The following is a 19162-nucleotide window of genomic DNA, read 5'->3' on the forward strand; positions in this document are numbered from 1 at the left end:
AATTTTGTGTACTATTAAAAATAAGGACACTGATGCCTGCCTCACTTCTTGAGATAAGAAGCTTGTAACACAAATGAGGGGATCCCACTGTGACATGTCTGTTACCATGAATTTCCCAGAAGGTGGTGGAGCCTGACTTTAGAATCTTTTTCGGTGGGGAGATTTTGCCACGTGGATGGGAACAAATAAACTGCACTGGAGCATGAAAAGGTAATTTCGTAACTCGACACAACTATTTCTTCACATTAAAGGAAATTCATTGTATTCAAAGATTATGTAACGTTGAAATGCTGAACAATTACAAAATATTTTGGCTCCAGTGGGGTATGGGGGAGAGATGAAAAACCCTGAAATAGTAGAAGGTGGTGGCTCACAGGAAAATGTTACCATATCTGTTTGTGAATGACTGAAGACTCCACCTTCCCACACACGTTCTGAACACTTCCGGCAAAATGAGTCATCATGTTATGATAGCAAGTATTTGCTAAGCCTCTACTATATGCCTGTTTCTAGATCTGAACCATTTCTCAGCTCTGAAGCCACTGACTGAAAGTGAGCCTGGATACCCATGAGGAAGGCTGCAGCAGGAGAGCAAGTGTGCACAGGAATGCTTCCTCCAGGCCTTCCTCGGGGGACTCAAGGCCATTTATTTGGGTAACCATAAACCCAGGTAAGAGGAATATCCAGATTGTTCAAAGACAGTTGAATGCATGTTGGCACTGATACCCAGGGAACCAAGGTATACTTAGAATGGAGGGGTACATGGACGGCTAGGTAACCAATGGAGTCCTCCCCTAGGTCTGTTTCACAGTGATGATCATTCCCCAAGTCCCCAAGTGCATAATCTACATGGACATATGCAGTAGTTGGCAGAGCCCTCCTCCCATTGTTTCCTTAATCTCTATGATAAACTATCATAGTGGGGAAGGCAAGTGGAGTCATCTGCATCTCCAGACAAAAGAGGAAGACAAAACCAACATCACATCCAGAGGATAATGGATGTGATAAGTGATACTCTTAAAGACTCTAAGGATGCAGGGATGGTGGTGTCCATCATGTCTCCATGTAATTCACCAACCCCGTCCCTTAAAAATTCAGATGGGATCCAGGAGGATGGCAATGAGCTACGACAAACTCCAACAAATTGTAGCCTCAACCGAAGCTGTCAAATGTGGTGTCTATGCTACAGCCAATTAATAGAGCCTCGGGGATAGAGTCTGTGGCCAATGATCTGGAAAATATGTTTTTTTCCCATCCCTTTCAAAGAAGGATTGGAAGCAGTTTCCATTCACATGGGGTGGGCACCAATACACATTTAGTCTTGTCCCAGGGCTGTATTAACTGCCTAACCCTCTGTCATAACAGTCTGAAGGGACGTGGACCACCTGGACTTTTTGCAGAATATCACTTTGGCCCACTATGTTGATGTACTATGCTAATTGGACCAGAAGGACAGGAAAGGGGAAGTATATCCAAGAGCTTGGTGATGTATATGTACTCCAGAAAGTAAGAGATAAAGCCTATGAAGAAATGGGGGCTTGCCACATGAGTGAAGACGTTAGGTTTCTGTGGTCTGTAGTATGCCATATATCTGCTCCAAAATAAAGAAGAAATGCCTGAATCTTATACTTTGTAACTCCAGAAAGGAAGCAGAATGCTTGGTAGGCCTTGCTGGGTTTTAAAGGCAGCATACTGAACACTTGGGGATACTGCCCTGACCCATTTTTCCAGTGGTATGGAAGGCTGCCAGCTCTGAGTAGGTCACAGAGCAGGAAAAGGATCTGCAATGGGTCAGGCTGTGCTACAAACAACCCTGCCATTTGCATTATGTGATCCAATGGACCCTAGAGTATGAGAGTCATCTATGGTGGTAATAAATACTCTGTGGAGTTTATGGACAGGTTCCAATTAGGAGACTCATAATGTAGAGCCTCAACATGTATCGAGAAAAAAACTATAATTTGCAAAGACACATGCATCCCAATGTTCATAGCAGCACTACTTACAATAGCTAAGACATGGAAACAACCTAAATGTCCATGAACAGATGAATGGATAAAGAAGATGTGATATATTAACAGTGGAATATTACTCAGCCATAAAAAAGAATGAAATAATACCATCTGCAGCAACATGGATGGATCTAGAGATTACCATATTGAGTGAAGTAAGTCAAGAAAAGACAAGAGAGATAAATATTATATGATATCACTTATATGTGGAATCTAAAAAAAATTGATACAAATTCTATTTACCAACCAAAACCAGATTCATGGACATAGAAAACAAACTGTGGTTATCAAAGGGGAAAGGGCAGGGAGGGATAAATTAGGGGTTGGGGATTAACAGACACACATTATACTATACATAAAATAGATAAACAAGGACCTACTGATAGCACAGGGAAGTATATTCAGTTTCTTGTAATAGCATATAATGGAAAAGAATCTGAAAAGAAAATGTATGTATATAAATACGTATGTACATATATAACTGAATCACTTTGTTGTACATGTGCAACTAACATTGTATATCAAGTACACTTCAATTAAAAGGTTAAAAAAAATAATGTGGCCCCTTAAGCTTATGGAATAAGACCATGCCAACTGCAGCACGAGCTATGCATTTGTGGAGGGGAGGGTGGGGAGTTCCTGGTATGTTACCAGCCTCTATCAAGAGCCCAGGAAGCCAGCACTGCCCATTAGGAGCTGGATTCTATCAGATCCACCAAGTCATATAGGAGAGGTGGCATAAGATGGAAATGGCCCATCCAGAATCAAGCCTAAGCAGGTCGAGAGGGCACAGGTGAACTACACAAGTAGATGGCCCAGATCTCATGTCGTCCACCACTGGCTCCTTTCACTCACCTTACACTATGTAAGTGGCAGGGATGAAGGGAAGGTGTAGCAGGGGTGGGAGGCTAAGCTGATTTCACTAAGAGGTACTGGCTCCGTATATAGATAAGCCAAAATAGACCACTTGTGCACAAAGGATAGACTTCAAAGGGTACACCTGGCCATTCACTTTGTGGGAAAAGAGGGGAGGTTCAAAGTAAGAAATAAGTGGATGTATGACTTGACTGGTTGTCAGGGGCCTTGGCAGAGGAAGACAGGAAGGTCCTCTCCCTTTGCTTGTTCAACACCAACTTAAACAAAAGCCTTTGAGAAGTCAGTGAGGCATCCCTGGCCATGGTCATCAATGGGTGGTGGGTTTATTGAGAAGAAGGCAAACTGAGAAGACTGTGGAACTTATCTCTTCACTTTCAGAGGTTCAGACACATGCCACAGCTCAGCAATCTACATTAAACCTGTCCCAGCTCCCTGGAGCCTACTTGCAAGGCTTTTAGCCCTCAGCCTCCTTGAAGCTGACTTTGACTACCCCATGCAGATGTGCAGAGCACCAAAAAAAAGAGACCACGTGAGTAACACAAAGCCCCAAAAGGGGCTGTAATCAGTGACCTGCAGGGTCCCTCTGGCCTTCAGATTCCAGGACAAGGGAGTGAAGGATGGGAACAGTTTCCCAGTGCAGTGGTTTTCTCACTTAATTATGCATCAGAATCACCTGGAAAGCTGTTGAAACACTGATTGCTGGACTCCACCCCAGAGTGCAGGGTCTGGGAATTTGCATCTCTCAAGTTCTCCAAGGATGCTGACACTGCCTGTTCGGAAACCACCCTTTGAGAGTCACTGTCCCACAGCAATGGTGACTCAGAGGTCAACCTTGTGGGCATCATTCGCCTGCACTTTAGCAACCAGTTTCAGTGAAGGAGGCCGTGTGTGTTGTTGTTAAGAGCCTAGGATTTGGGCTTCGACTGATTTGGGTTCAAATCCAGACTCTGCCACTGACCAGTTATGCGACCTGTGGCAAGTGGACTTTACCTTGTGAGCCTCAGTTTTCCCATCTATAAAATGGTAGACATGAAAATATCAACCTTCACACTCATAGGGATATGATGAAGATTTAATTAATAATAATGAAAAACTAGGCACGGTGCTTGGCACATAGTTAGCCCTTTGTAACTAAAGATACAATGTCAACAGGTGATGCTAGTGTTTTGTAAACTGTAAAGTGCCGGCCAAATGTAAGAGATTGCATTCTACTGACATTCACCCTGTATTCTTCAATTCAAATTTTCATCTTCTAGGACTCAGAGAGGTAACAACATTAGAAGGAAAGCAAAGTGAAGAAACTTCTTAATGGGGGCTGTAACTCCTCCTTCCCCAACCCTCCCCACCTCCAAGGTCAGCCTGTTTAAATTGAGACTTGAACTTCCCTGGGAATCAGTTTCACGTTCTTCTTACCCACAGTGCCCAATGAGGGTAAGGAGTCATATTGTCACTACAACACATCTGTCTATGCTTTTGTGGCTGATGGAGTCACAGCAGTTAGCACAATTCCTGGCACATAACACCTGCACAAACAATGTTTGTTGAAATTGAATTAAATGTACATAAATTAAGGAGACAGGATTTAGGGTCTAGTTCTGTCTCTGGGTCAAAGTGTAGTCTTGGGTAAGCTACTCCTCTCATTCCAAGCATTCCTTTCTCACTTGTCAACAAGGAGACTTCCCAGACCTCTTCCTCCAGCTGAAGGTTACAGTTATAGAGTAGGAAACAGATCTGAACTGGCTGGGAGTCAGTAAAGCAGGGTTGGGGGTTCAGATCTGCCAGTAATTCATGGTGGAGAAGTCACTTCCCCTCTCTGTGCCTCAGTTTTCTCATCTATACCATGAAATGATTTCTAAGTACCCATCTCCCATTCCACAGTCCTGAATTTCTAGAATATTTTATTTTAGATCTCCTTAGGGTTCAAGGTCAAGGCATTTAAGTAGTGGTTGACGGGATGGAGAGAGTGTTTCCTTTCATCCTGAAGCGGCCATGTTTTACCAGAGGCTCTAGGATCTTTCTGGATGACATCTCCCATAATAATGCACAGTAATAATGATCATTAATATTGCATGCAATCATTAAGTAGCATCGTATTACTCTCAATTCAGATGGTATCTTTTAGCGGAGAGTCTGCTGATGCTTTAGCAAGACAAATGAAGGCAAAAAGAGGATTGCTATTTGAGACAGTCACTTAAATCTTCCCTGCTTGCAGTTTCAAACATAAGAGAGGTGGCATATGGAAGACAGCATTGGATTTGGCTTTAAAAGCTGTGGCGTTAGTGCCAGGTTCTTTTACTTTCTAGGTGTGTGACTGTAGGAAAGTGCCTCAGCCTCTCTGGGCCTCTGTCTCCTCATTTGTGAGTGCTTTTCTGCTCACGTCACACGGTTGTTGCAAAGATCACCTAAGATAATGGATGTAAAAATTTGTTATAAACTGTTAAGCTCTCTGCAAACACAAGGCATTGCCATTATGGTAATAAAAAGCAAATGGCACATGAATATTTCACAAGCATGGACCGGGACAGAGTATTTGTAAAGTATTCCCATCTAATGGGGTTTTATAAGTACACACGCCCTCTCCTTATTACGAACTTTCTAATAATCTCTTTCCACATCTTATCTTCAAATTCCCTTTGCCTCTCCCATCATTTCTTCTTATTATCTCCTTTCTTTCATAGCTATTTATTACTGAACTCTGCGTCGCATTTGGAGAGATGGTTAGAAAAATACACACATACGTATTTTGTACAGGGAGATAAACAAAATGAAGCCAGGACACTTCAATTCTAAACTAAGATATTAAAAAATATACATCTTCTTTGTGGGTCTGTCAGAGCTGTTCATATTAGCAATACTTAGTCTGAAATTAGGTTTAACAACCCCATCCCCATATGTAGCTTCAAATCTGTTCACGTGTGGTATTAATGTGGAGCAGAAAGAAACGAAACAGGCTCAGGTGCAATATTTTTCTTTTTTCTTTCCCCCTCAGGAAAAAAAAGTATAAGAGTTTTACAAAGCCTTTTGGAGTCTCTCTCGACTAAAAAGGAAATCCTTTTGCCATTAACTGATCCTGCAGAGAGAGCTCGCTAGCTGCAAGATCATGATGAGGGTAAGCATTAATTAAATCTAACTGCGAGAGAATAATTATGTACACATATCCGTCAGGGCAAGTTGTCACTATCCAGTAACAAAGTTGGATTCAAACTCCATCAGCAGAACTGTCAGGCGGCTGTTAAAAGAATATAAATGTGTCCCAAAGGGATAATTTCATTTAAGGGGGGGGAAAATTGGATTGCAAAGGATTAATGAGGCGAGGGGTTTGTGTTTTCAACTGGACGTAAAATGCAAACTGAGTAAGTCATGATATCATCATTTAACCTTAATGTTTAGCTGCCTTTGGATTTCTAACACGTGGTGAGGACAATTAGACCTTGTACATCAAACCCACATTTTCCATCAGGAAATGAAATTCAAGGCTAGATTTTTTTTTAAGTTCAACTCTGCAAAAGTTTACAACAAAATCATAAAATCTAATTTACACAGATGGCATATTCTTAATAATAATTAGGCAAGAAAATTAATGCAAATCCCACTAGGGTGAATAGGGGATTCAAAAAGGGTCCTTTTTTGGGGAGGAGGGGTTGATTTTACTTCTGCCGAATTTCAGTCTAACCTCTGAGGTCTGTGTCTGTGCAAAGGCCCTGCACAGGTGATGTGAAATCAAGTCTTGGAGGTCGTTGCTGCAAAGAGGCACAGCTACAATGTGGGAGAAAGGACATCAGTGTTGGAAGCAGACAGATCTAAGTTGACAACCAGGCTTCACGGCTGACTCAACCACGGGAGCTTGGGCAACTTATTTCATGTCTTTGAACATCCATTTCTTTTTACAGAATAAAGGTTAAAGAAAGATGGTGACAAGAATACACTTGAAAGCATGTGGAGCAGTGACTGGCACAAAACAGGTAGCCAATTATTGTTGTTTCCTACCAGATGTATGTCCCAAAGTAGGAAATTGGATAAAAACAAACTGCAGCCCCAGGATCTGCTCCTCCTGGGCTGTCATCTTGGCTAGGAGAGCCATGGACAGTGATGGTTTCTAGCCAAGGCAAGGAAAAGGAAGCCTGGCAGGTTTCACCTCATGCTTGGTGGACAACTGTGACGGTCAAGACCAAGGTCATTGTCTCCAGTGCACTGATAACAACGTGTAATCATTGTACTTCAATGCTTTCTTGCTTGATTGATAGTCTGCCTATTTCTTCCTACGTACCTTGAGTCCCACAGGGGTGGAGCCCTCGTCTATTTGGTTTTCAATTGAAGTCTCAGGACCATCGCGTCTCACATTTGGTAGGCATTCAGTTGAAAGAATGAATGAATGACAGTGAGGTTGGAGGTCCTGGGCTGGATAATAGCAGAAGGAGCTAGAATCCAAGAAACGGGAGTCGGCAGCAGCATCTCTAGAGAGCAGTTAGAAAGTCTCACGCTATGACAGGAATGATGCCATAAGGATGGTGTGACTCGTCTGGCAGTGCTGGGACCAAAGAAGTCAACCTTAGTCAGAATGAGGCCAGAGTCTATCAGAGATCCTATAGCCATGCTAGGATGCTGTAGTTACCAGTGTATTTACCTACTCTTGGGTTCTCAAGATCTTGGAGTTACTTCCATGCAGTCCTGCCTGTAAGTGGAACAATTTCTTCAAGATCCTTTTCCATCTTGGAATCTATGAAGGTTGCTACTAATGTCCCACTAAGGGGATCATACTGAGCAACTGCTTTGGGAAGATAACCAGGCTGACACAGACACAGAAGGTGATCGGACACTACAGCTATTCTCCACCCACCTTCGCAACTAGACCACACATAGGTAATCGAGGGAAAGATCTTTCTAATTTCAGAAGACATCTTGACAAAATGGACTATTTCTTTAGCTTGAAGGAAAAATATGAGGAATATGGATTGAAACAATATACTTCTTTTTTTTTTACACTCATTTAGATTTATTACTATTGTTTAAGAACTTAGGAATGCTTATAGTAACTTGAATTCCACTTCATTTGCAGATTCAATCCCTTCTTGCTGAAGCACATCTCTTTCAGCAGTTCATTCATCAGATCTCAGGGTGGTAAAATCTCTCAGTCTTTGCTTATCTCAAAATGTTTTTATTTTGCCCTCAGTTTTGTTTTTTGTTTGTTTGTTCTTTTATTGAAGTATAGAACATTAATTTATAATGTTGCAGGTGTACAGCAAAGTGATTCATATATATGCATATACATACATATATATATTTTTAAATTATTTTCCATTATGTTATCACAAGAGATTGAATATAGTTCCCTGTGCCATACAGTAGGTCCTTGTTATTTATCTATTTTACATACAGTGGTGTGAATCTACTACTACTTTATCTTGACAGTGACTATTTTTCTGGAAGACTTCTCCTTCAACCGTAACATCCCCCTATACCCTCTCCCCACCCAAAAAAAACCAAAACCAAAACAAAATCAGTGCAAATACATTGCTAGTCCCTACTCCTACCCCTGATTGACAGAAATGTCTTTCAGAGGCATAAAAATGAATCCACATTTAGTCACAAATGCTGCAAAGAGTTATCACTGAAAATAAAATAAGATTTCAGGAAACTGGGCCAAAGCAAGAACATTCAGGTCATAAGATGTCAAGACCCATAAAGAGAATTTCTTACTTTTTAAGAAAAGTCTTTAAACTCTAATTCTTAGGGGTAGAATTTTATGTATGTTCATTTTATTGTATTTTTAACAGTATAGTTCAACTTATCCATATTATTAGTAGTATTTTGCTTACTTGATCTAATAGGAAGATTTCTACAAAGAATTTCCCACTTCGATTAGGTATTGACCAACTACTCATTTTACTTCTCTCAATTTATCCTTTTATCTGTTTTGAGGTTGTGTTGTTTGCATATGTAAGTAGAGATTTCATTTGTCTCTGGGTGAACCACTCCTTTTATGATTCATTAATGACCATCTTTATCCCTAAGGAGTTTTCGTTTTTTCTTGTTGTAAAGTGTGTTTTCCTATATATTTATACTTTTCTCCAAGCTTTCACTTGAATAGTAGTTGCCCAGTATTAGATTGTTCCTTCACTGTCAAACTTTCTATGTCTTTATGTTTGGGGAAGATCTTTAGTAAACAGCAAATAGGTAGATTTTGTTTAACATAATCTAGCTCTGAATTTTAATATGCAAATTAACTTATGATTGCTGATGCCTGGGGGCTTTTTTTCTACCAAGTTATCTCTCATTTCTTCCTTGCTCCTGCTTTCTTTTTACTTTTATCCCATCCCATCCCACTGCCCACCTGGAGTCAGCATGACAGCTGCTAAACTCAAAGCCTGGGCGTTTGCGTTTCCTCCTCATTCCGCACACCTGAGGAGTTGCTTTTCTACATTTTGGAGATAAGTTTGTGGTTTTTTAAGGTACATTTCACCCACCCTGCATATGTGTGTATGTGCGCATGCGCGCGCGTGTGTGGTTAAGGAGCAGGAAAGAGGCCCCGCCAGCTTCGTGTGCTGTGCTGTTGGAAGCTTACGACTCTCCTTGCTAGCTTTCTTCCCATATACAAATGGGAGCTTCTATCATAAAAATCATTTTTGTTTTTAAAAGCATGTATTCTAGAATTGGGACTTTTCCCCCCAAAATGTTTAAGTCCAATGCATAAATCTAGAACAGGAACATGATGAAAAAGCCCTGCTTATGCAGTGATATCCCTCCCCCCAACTCCGTTCGCCCCTGGAGCACCTATTTGGAGCAGAGCTTGAAAACTCCTGTCATACACTCTACGCCGTTGGCTCATTCTGTTTCACCATGTCTTTCTCAGGTATGGGAAAACACAAAGCCTTCTCTTTGTAACCTTCTAAGTGATTTACTCATTTGATTACAGTTGAATTAGACAAGCTGCGAGTTTCTAACTATATGTTTTGTCCAAATTTCCCAAAAGTTGATCCATATGTACGTAACTTGGCCTACACACTTTTATATGTTCAAATAGCAGGAAACAAGGACAATTTTGTAAGTCAGAGAACTGGGAATTCCATTCCTCGGTCTGCTAGTTTCTCTCTGTGCCATAGATGAGGTCTCCCCTCCACCACTTTCCACATCCACAAGCAAGTTGGATCAGATGAACTTGAGATTACATCCCCCTCCGATGGACTAAGAGAACATAAGGAATTATTTCCCCTCACCCGTGCCTGGGAGCCTGGGGCAACAATGGCTCTGGGATATTAAGAATCTGCCTAAAATTACACAGCAGTTAGATCCTCATGAGTGGTTAGATCTAGGATTCCCAGAGTCCTAATCTGAGGTGCTACCTTATACCAGGTGTTGTGGGCCATATCTGGCCCACTGCCTGTTTTTGTCTGGACCAGGAGTTCAAGAATGGCTTTTACATCTTTATGTAGTTAAAACAAATCAAAAGAAGAATATATTAAGATGTGAAAATGATATGAAATTCACATTTTAGTGTCATAAATAAATTCCATTCTTCTCATTAGTCGAGCTTCATTACAAAACGTGGTACGTGGTTACTACTATATTCTAAATTTCATCCATAAAAATTGGTTAAACAAATTCTCTCATCGTTCAAGTGCCTACACACTACATTCAAGTTTGCCTCTTGGTCAGAAAGGCCTGAAAGATTTTCTATCTGGCCCTCTACTGAAAAGTTTTACTGCTCCTGCACTGGACGATAGGCCCTTGTAAGAATGGAGCCTGGATGCAAATCTACTGCCCTTCCATATACCACGAGCCAGGCTGTGTACTGTACATAGCACAGGGAACTATATTCAGTATCATGTAGTAACTTACGGTGAAAACGAATATGAAAACGTATTTATGTATGTTCAAAAAATATATATAATGGCTTGAGATCAAAAGTCTTTAGCACTGTTAAAGAGCGGCAAAGTAGCAGAGGTTAAAAAAAGGTAATCTTTAGATCAGCTATAGAAGGATTAGAATCAGGGAGCTGGTCCTCCCATGACCAGCTGTACCATGATATAATGTTTCCTTCATATGTCTGAGTCTCAATTTTTCCATCAGCAAATTAGAAATAATTAGCTGGGATTCTGAGGATCAGCCCAATCTTTAACATAAAATAGAGGCTTAATAAAATATGAATATTTGCAGGTTGCAAAAACCATCCTAATATTTTGTCCCTGCTTCCTGCAAGAGATGAACTCCGTTTCGCTACCCCTTGTAGCTAAATTGGCCTCACAATTTGCTTTTGAGTAACTGAATGAAGTTCAAAGGATGATGTGTGTCTTCTGAGCTTAAGCGTCAAAAGGCCTTGCAGAGCCTGCTCATGCTGGTTTTGGAACCCTCCACCATGTGAACCAGTCTCGGAGAGCGGGTTGACCGAGGTACACGACTGAGGTCAGCTGAGCCTGCCCCACCCAGGCCAGAAGAACTGCCCAGCTGAGGCCAGGCCAAATGCTTGACTTGAATTAACAGCCACATAAGTGGTTTCTGTTTCAAGTCCCAAAGTTTCAGGGTGTGTATTAGGCTACAACTCTAACTGACATGGAATTGTACCATTGTGATGAAAGAAATATCTTAGACTGGTGTCCCCAGGCCCCAGCAGACCTGGTCCAGAGCATTCTATTAAGGCTGTTTACAGCTGCCTGTCCACCCAGCCAGGCCAGATGGGATTGACTGAGAGCCCCTTGACATATTTCAGACAGATAAGGAAAACTGTCTGGAGGAGACACACACTTTTAGGAATGCAAACTTCTCTGAAAGACACAGCAGGGAAGATTTATGGAGGCCGCTGTGTGCTCTGACTACCAGTCAGCTCTCCGGGCCTCAGTCCAACATAACCTAGGGGATTGCTGGACTGTGGTGGGACTGGCCCTGGCAGCACCTCTTGGAAGGGGCCTGTGGTCAAGAAAAGGAAAGCTAGAGCCCCAAGGAAAAGGCTGCCTCTTCAAATCTGCATGTTAGTCCCTGTCTGTGAAAGTGCCAAGACTGATTCCAGGATGCTGCTAGTCTATAGAGTGTTCTAAAGGGGCGTTTCCGTGAGCATTCTAGCACCTCCTCGCAGGAGCCCTGAGGAGCAAGACTGGCAGGTATTACCACCCTCGAGGTGCTGCAGAAGGAACCCCAGGGAGATTAAGCATTTCCCCTAAAGACTTACTGCACTTAAGATCTGGGATGCAAACCGGAGTTTTCTGACTCCAAATGCTGGACTTTTCACCAAAAAACAGTGCTTCTCCATCAGGTTTATATGTAAAGACCATTTGAGTTGGAGGAGACCTGTGGAAATTATCAAGCCCATCACCTTTGCTTTCCATATTAACAACAACAAAGATTTATTAGGTACTTACTATGGTCAGTGTGGCCCGCTGAGCACTTCACATACATTGAGTCTAATCCTCCCAGCCTCCCTATGAGGTGGCCGGTTGTATGATTTGCAGATTAGGTAATGGCAATTTAGCACAGTAAGTTATTTCCCAAAGTTGAGCAAATGGGAAGCAGAACTGTGGAACCACGTCTACGTGACTCCAGAACCTAAGCTTGTTTCTGGCTTCTTAGATAGGGACATGGAGGCTTGGAGAGTTGAAAGTCTTGTCCAAGGTCATGCAGCCCATTTGATTAACTGACCTTAATTCATCAAGCGTTAATTGAGCATCTGCTATTTGTCAGGACTAGTCTAGTCAGTGGAAGCGGAGGCATGATCTGGACACAGTCACTGTGCTTTAGGAGATCAATTAAGGGAGAAGAGAAGTGGTCATAAACCACTCTTGTCAAAGGTAATAAATGACAAACATCATAAGGAAGATAGAGAAGAGGTTATCAAAGTTTGGAGGAAATATGCATGGCTTTCATTTGGGAAAAATTTAGAAAGACTTCATGGAGAAATTGGTTTTAAGGTTTTGTTTAGAAGGAAGAGCAGGGTTTTGGCATGTGGCAATGGAGATGGGGAGGAAAATCAAGCAGAAGAAATGTCACAGAGGTAGAGACAAGAGGTTATTTCATCATCAATTTAGGGCTAGACTCTGGTAGACACACAGGTAGCTGGAGTCTACCCATTCTTCTTTCTATTTCTGTAACTCAAGCTGAATGTCATCCTGATTATGCAGTTTCAAAACTTCCTTTGGCAGAAGGGGGACTGAGCTCCACCCAAAACTCCTTGGTAGGAAGGGGAAGCTGTTAAGGGGGCCCTGGGGCTGGGGAACAAAGATGGGAACCAAAGAAATAAAGACTGATCCTGTTGGCTGCCTTTTCAATATTTAAGCATAGCAACAATCCAATGAGGCAAATAATTTAAAGCCATAATATTTCTGAATATTTTTCCAACTAAGTGAATAAGCCATAGCTACTTACTAATAAATACACACACACACACACACACACACACACACACACACACACAAGCCTGTATTCAGATGACAGTGTCCCACCATAAAGAGCACTTTGGGGCTTAACTATCAGGGAACACACAGAAGCCAGAATGTGCCTCTCCTCCCAGTGTGGGGACACAGCTAGAGATCATGGGAGTCAAGTCCAGGGCCTGGCTCCAATGGTAGATGATATCTGCCCACTTCACCAGCATCTGATTTGTTCTGTCTTCCCCAGATATTCCCACAATGCCCTGCACAGTGTCACTCACAGGCACCTTTGCATATTTTCTTTCTTCTACCAGCAGTGCTTTCTCAATCTCTCTTCTTGGTTGACACCAATGCATTCTTCAAGGGTTACCTCCTCTGGGAAGCCTTCTTTAATTATTCTCCCAGTTTTGTAAACACTCCAGGCCAGCTCATGCCACCTTTCTATCTATGTATTCCTTGTAGCACAAATGTCTGATCTCCTGCTTCATTCGCTAAATGACAAAGTGCTGGTTGGCAGAGATCTGAGTGGCACAACCAAAAAATGTATGACATAGCAAAAAAAAAAAAAAAAAGTTGGGTGAGTGCCTTAAAAAAGGCACAGAATACTGGACAATGACATAACCACTAGGTTTGCCACTCCTAAAGTCACAGCACTTGCTCCCTGTGGCCAGAGGGAGCTTGTAGGGGCAGTTCCGACACTTCATTAGCTAAGAAAGAGAGAGATGCTTCACTATCCAGAAACATGTAGCTCCTGACCACCTTCACAGCAGCACTGATGATACAGAAACCTGCCAATCCAAGGGAAGCTACAACCACCTCCTTCCAGTATCTAGACTAAGCTGATACAATTTCAGAGCTCAAAGATCTTGACCAGGATGCTAAGACTAAAACTCTAGTCATCTGGGGACTGAAATGTGGGCTCAGTATGGGCTGAATTCACAGTTCCACAGTCTACTAGCTGAGTACAGTTGTGCAAGTCACTGAAACTATTCAAGGTTGGATTTCCTCTTTTGTAGAATGGGCATCATTATAGTCCTTACCTTGTGGGATTGGGGGCTTTTAAATAAAAATATGTGATGAGTATGGTACTTAGAATATACTAAATGCTCAATAAATGCTAGTTGCACCATATCTATGAGGCTCCTAACTATCTCCTTTTATTCATCCATGCATTCATCCATCCATTTATATATTCTCCCATTCAGATATTTGCTCTTCTGTGACAATTCTGTTAGGCACCTGGACTGCAGAGACATAAATCAGTGTCCTTTCCATCATGGGGCCGTCAAAGTTGAGGGAAACAGATGTGTCCTGTAATGAGGGCTGTGATAGAAAGCAAATGCCCAGACAAAGGAGTGGCTCACTCAGCAGGGGTTAGGGCTGAGGGTGTGCTGGGGGTGGGGTCTTCACAGAGAAGATTTTGAAACTGGAATGCGAAAAATAAGTAGCAATTTGCTGCCTGGAGAAGAGACTGGGGAGAAAGAGGGTGGCTTTCAGGTAGGGCATGACCAGTACACAGACTTGGAAACCAAGGCATGTTGGGGAAGGAAAAATAGCCAGTGTGCTGAAGGCTGCAGAATACAGAGGCTCGGGGCTTGTGGGGAGCCAGAGGTAGGCTGCAGCCCAGCCTAGGAAGGAGCCTGGTGTAGCACGCTATGGCAACTTTTTAATTCTTTTAAACAGTGTGTCCTTCATCCTCTAGACTCTTGCTTCTAAAACTGGGAAGCTGTATCCCTAATGGGATACTGAGAAATATAATGATAATTGACATCATCACCGTCATGATAATGATGTTGACAAATACAAACATAATAATAAAACAGAAGTGATGATAGTAAATAGAAAATAGTAAAACACACATGTTCAATGTGCACCTTTTGCCTGGCTCTGTGCTCAGTGCTTTACAGGCATCCTCTCACTTGAACCCACGGAAACCCACCGAAGATGGTACCTTACTATCCTAGAATAATCAGCTTAAGTGTGGTTCTTCTTCCTGTGACATCAACATTACCTAAAGACTTGAAAAAAATGTTTCATAATTTAACTGACAAATAATACAATCTAAACTAAAAGAAACCTGCACATATTATAAAATTGAGTGGCATGGATTTTCTTTTAGATGGAACCTAGTATTCGGAGATTATAACTGATGTCTTGTGAGCACAGCTGCTGACCCCTTGGAGGTGTGTTGATTCTCATTCGCCCTTAGGAATACTTCACTGGGAAAGCTTCAGAAGCCCCCAAAGCAAGTGACAGAATATCAGGAAAATGTTCTAGGCAGGAGAGTGACATGGCCTGATGTAGTGTGTTTTCAAAAGATCACTCCACCCGCCAGGGTAGAAGATGGATTTGTGGATGAGGAGGCTGTCACACGAATCTGGATGAGAGATGATGAAACCTCAACCAACTCAGAGGCAACGGCCCAGGGAGGAGGGGATGGATTTGTGAGTCTCTGGAGGCCAAGTGAGCAGGACCCTGATGCCAATGATAAAATTAGCTACTCTTGATTGAGGGTCAACCATGTGCCAGACACTGGACCAAGCATTTTGCAGGTATTATCTCACAACTCACGTGTGACTTTGGCATTATTAGCACTTTTTAACAGATGAGAAAACTGAGGCTAAAAACCCTCAGTTAGCCAATGGTGGAATTAAATGTCAAAGTCCCACCTTGAAACCACTGTGTAGACTGCATGAACCTCAGTAAGCCCTTCCTCACATCCACAGAATTTTCCTCTGCTTTATTTGAATGCCAGCACCTCCTTTTCACTGCCTGTGGACCCTGGGGAGTGACTACCCAACAGTTGCCTTACAAAACCTGGTTGCAGGCCTGAGGACAGCATCAGAAACCACATCACCATCCTCTGTCGACCAGAGGACGATGCACTTCAGCATCTGCCAGGCCTCTCAGGAGGAAGCCCTAATGACAGAACCACATTGGAGCTGCTTTTAACCATGTGTGCAATTCCATGACACTGGTTCTCTGCTATCCATCCATCTGCTGGGAACCACTGAGCACCATGGGCTGGGAGTGAAGCCTAATGAAACAGAGAGAGGCCAGGTGCTCCCACTCTAGGCCAGAAGGCCTACGGCCACTTTAGTGGCAGGGGTAAGAAACAGACAGTGGAAGACTGGGGATTTTGACCATCGTATCTGGGATTTCTGCTGGTCAGTGCAAGCCAATGGAGCTCTTCCAAAACTGTGTTTCTATAGACGCTTCTGTTCTGCAAGATGTTAATACATGTTATAAGGGGAATAAGAGTCTGTGGTCAAGATGGTTTTACAGATCATGTGCTAAACAAATCTGCCCAGCAGTTCTGTACTGCAGGACTTTCCAGGGTCTTTAATAGATTAAGACACAAGTGGGATTTTCCAAGAGCAAGAGGGAGCGTGCAGAATTTCCAAAACTTTTATTGACCATGAGTTCTTTTGTCCAAGAAAATCTTGAGGATCTGGAGTGGAAAGTATGTGAGTTAAGAAGTTCAGGACTGCCACGTATGATCTTTACTCTCTCTTGAAAAATCTTATCCAATAGTGGCAGCAAAATCCTGAGCACAATGTTATTAAGCCATTCTGAAAATTGCTTTAACAGCATCCACTTGAGCACGTTTAATGTGCTACCCATCAGTGAGTCCATCTCTAGGGGAAATAGGAGATCTTCCCTAGAGATCTGTACCAGGAGGTTTTGCTTTATCCTGGATCCCTTTTATACCATCAATTTGAAAGTTATAAAACTGAGCCACTTTTCAATGATCTTTGAGGTTAATGCACTCATTTATTCAATAAATATTTATTAAGCACTTTCTGTGTATTAGGTTTATGAACATGAAGCTTATATTTTAGAGAGAAGAACAGTAAACAAGCAAACAAATGAAACTGATTTTAGACCCTAACATGAGGGATGGAGGAGAGTGATGGTTACGTAACAGACAGGAGCAGGTTGGGGATGGGAAGGAGTCAAAGTTTGGGTACCCATATTTGGGTAGTCACAGACAAGGATGCTGAGGAGCTGATGTGTGAGTTAACAGCTGAAAGATGAGAAGGGGCCAGGCAGGAGAACAGGTGGGGGGCAAAAAGAGACAGAGGGAGAAGAAGAAACAGCAAGTTCTTAGACTCTAAACTGGGGACTCATTTTTAGGGTTCATAGAACACGTAAGAAAAGTCATTGTGTCTGGAGCACAAAGAAATGCCAAGTGAGGGAAGAGGGCAGGAGTAGATCCAGATGGAACAGGATCTACACGCCATGGCAAGGAGTTTGGATTGTGTTCTAAAGGTAACAGGAAACCACGGAATGATTTTAAGCAGAAGAGTGATCTTATCTGGTTTATATTTCTAAAAATATGACTCTAGCTTGCTTTTTGAAGAATCTCAAGGAGGGCATGGTCACAAGCAGGAGGTGAGAGGTGGCAGTGGTCATAATGATGACAAAGAAAGGGGGAACAAATTTGAAATACATTTAAAAAGGAATTTCTTCCTGCATTAGTTCTCTTAGGCCCCACCTAAATTGTAAATTAAAATAACTGGATATCCAATCATAGTCTAAATCAAATAAGAGAGCTCATTAATAATCTAATTCTGCAGTTCTACTGTAAGAGGGGACAATGGACCCCAAAGTGAAGGCTAAGTTTTAAGAAAAATAAATAAATAAATTTCACATGGTATTGTTCATAATGGTGAAATAATTAGAAACAGCCCAAATTCCTAACAGCAGGGGCCTTGTTAGAGACAGTTATGGTGCATAAAATAGATTGTTTTCAGAAGAATTTATTGACATAAAAAATGTTTAGGATATGACATGAAGGAAAGTGATACAGATTGGTAGTGAGGAGGGGGAGGTTATGGACTTGGATCAAGAGTATTTTGGGGGGCTGGATTTGTAGAGAGGATGTGGGAAGGAGATTCTTGGTGAATAGTGGAAGGACAGAGACGGACAGTTCAAGCCAAGTGGAATGACAAGCGACCCTGAATGCCCAACCCATAACAAATATAAGACAGCATTTATTCAGTTCCTAATACATCAGCTAAGCAATCCAAGGTAGCCTACATCCATCATCTCATCAGATCCTTACAGCAATCCTCTGATGTAGGGATTGGCATCCCCATTCTACAGAAGAGGAAACTGAGGCTCAGAGATATCCAATGACTCTTCCAAAGCTAAGCAAGTTGGAACTGACTGGGCTGGGATTAGCACCCAGACATTGCGGATCTGAAAACAACTAGTCTTTATCATTACACAACGTTTCAAGCTGGGGTTTACTACATGAGTTCCAAAAACAAACTCCATCATCAACTTCTGCCTCCATTTATGACCTCAGCTTAATGTGTAGATCTTGGTTTTTCACTGGATACAGCAATTCGAACATTAAGACTTAGACATTATCTCTTCAAATAGCAAGTGTCTACTTGTGTGCAGACACTGATTTACACCCAGAAATGCAAAGATGATTCAAATAATAAGATAATTCCTGCCTTCAAAGAATTCTCTGTCTAGCTAAGGAGAGAGCCAGCAAAAGCAAATGATACTACACAAAAATGAAGTCAGTGCTTAACACATGGTAAAGATATGGGAGAATTCAGAGTGCACTGTGACTGTGACAATGGCTTCTCCAACATACGCCATGCAAGTTGAATTTGGAAAGATAGGTAAGACTTCACTAGTATAGAATAGAATGGTTTAGTAAAAAAGTTTGGGACCCTGACTGTTTAGTTCCTCCTGGCTCTGCTACTTACTAGGGCATCCCTTTGGGCAGCTCTCTGTGCCCCAGAGACATCATCTGTGAAATGGGTGCTATCACTGTACCTGTTTCACAGGGTTCCTGCGGATCCAATGAGGTAAGACACGTACAGCGTTTAGCCTGCTGCCTGGAGTGAGTAAGCATTAAATGACAATGACTGCTCATAGGGGCTTTCCTGCAGAGAA

The 19162-nt window shown here is 42.1% G+C and overlaps 1 protein-coding gene across 8 annotated transcripts in view; it reads right to left on the reverse strand.

The window, feature by feature from the left end:
• Nucleotides 1–19162, reverse strand: part of ASTN2 (astrotactin 2) — an 800822-nt gene that overhangs the window by 543331 nt on the left and 238329 nt on the right. The gene's annotated exons all lie outside the window — the stretch shown is intronic.

Source organism: Camelus ferus, chromosome 4, assembly GCF_009834535.1.
Source record: "Camelus ferus isolate YT-003-E chromosome 4, BCGSAC_Cfer_1.0, whole genome shotgun sequence".
Taxonomy (NCBI): Eukaryota; Metazoa; Chordata; class Mammalia; order Artiodactyla; family Camelidae; genus Camelus; species Camelus ferus.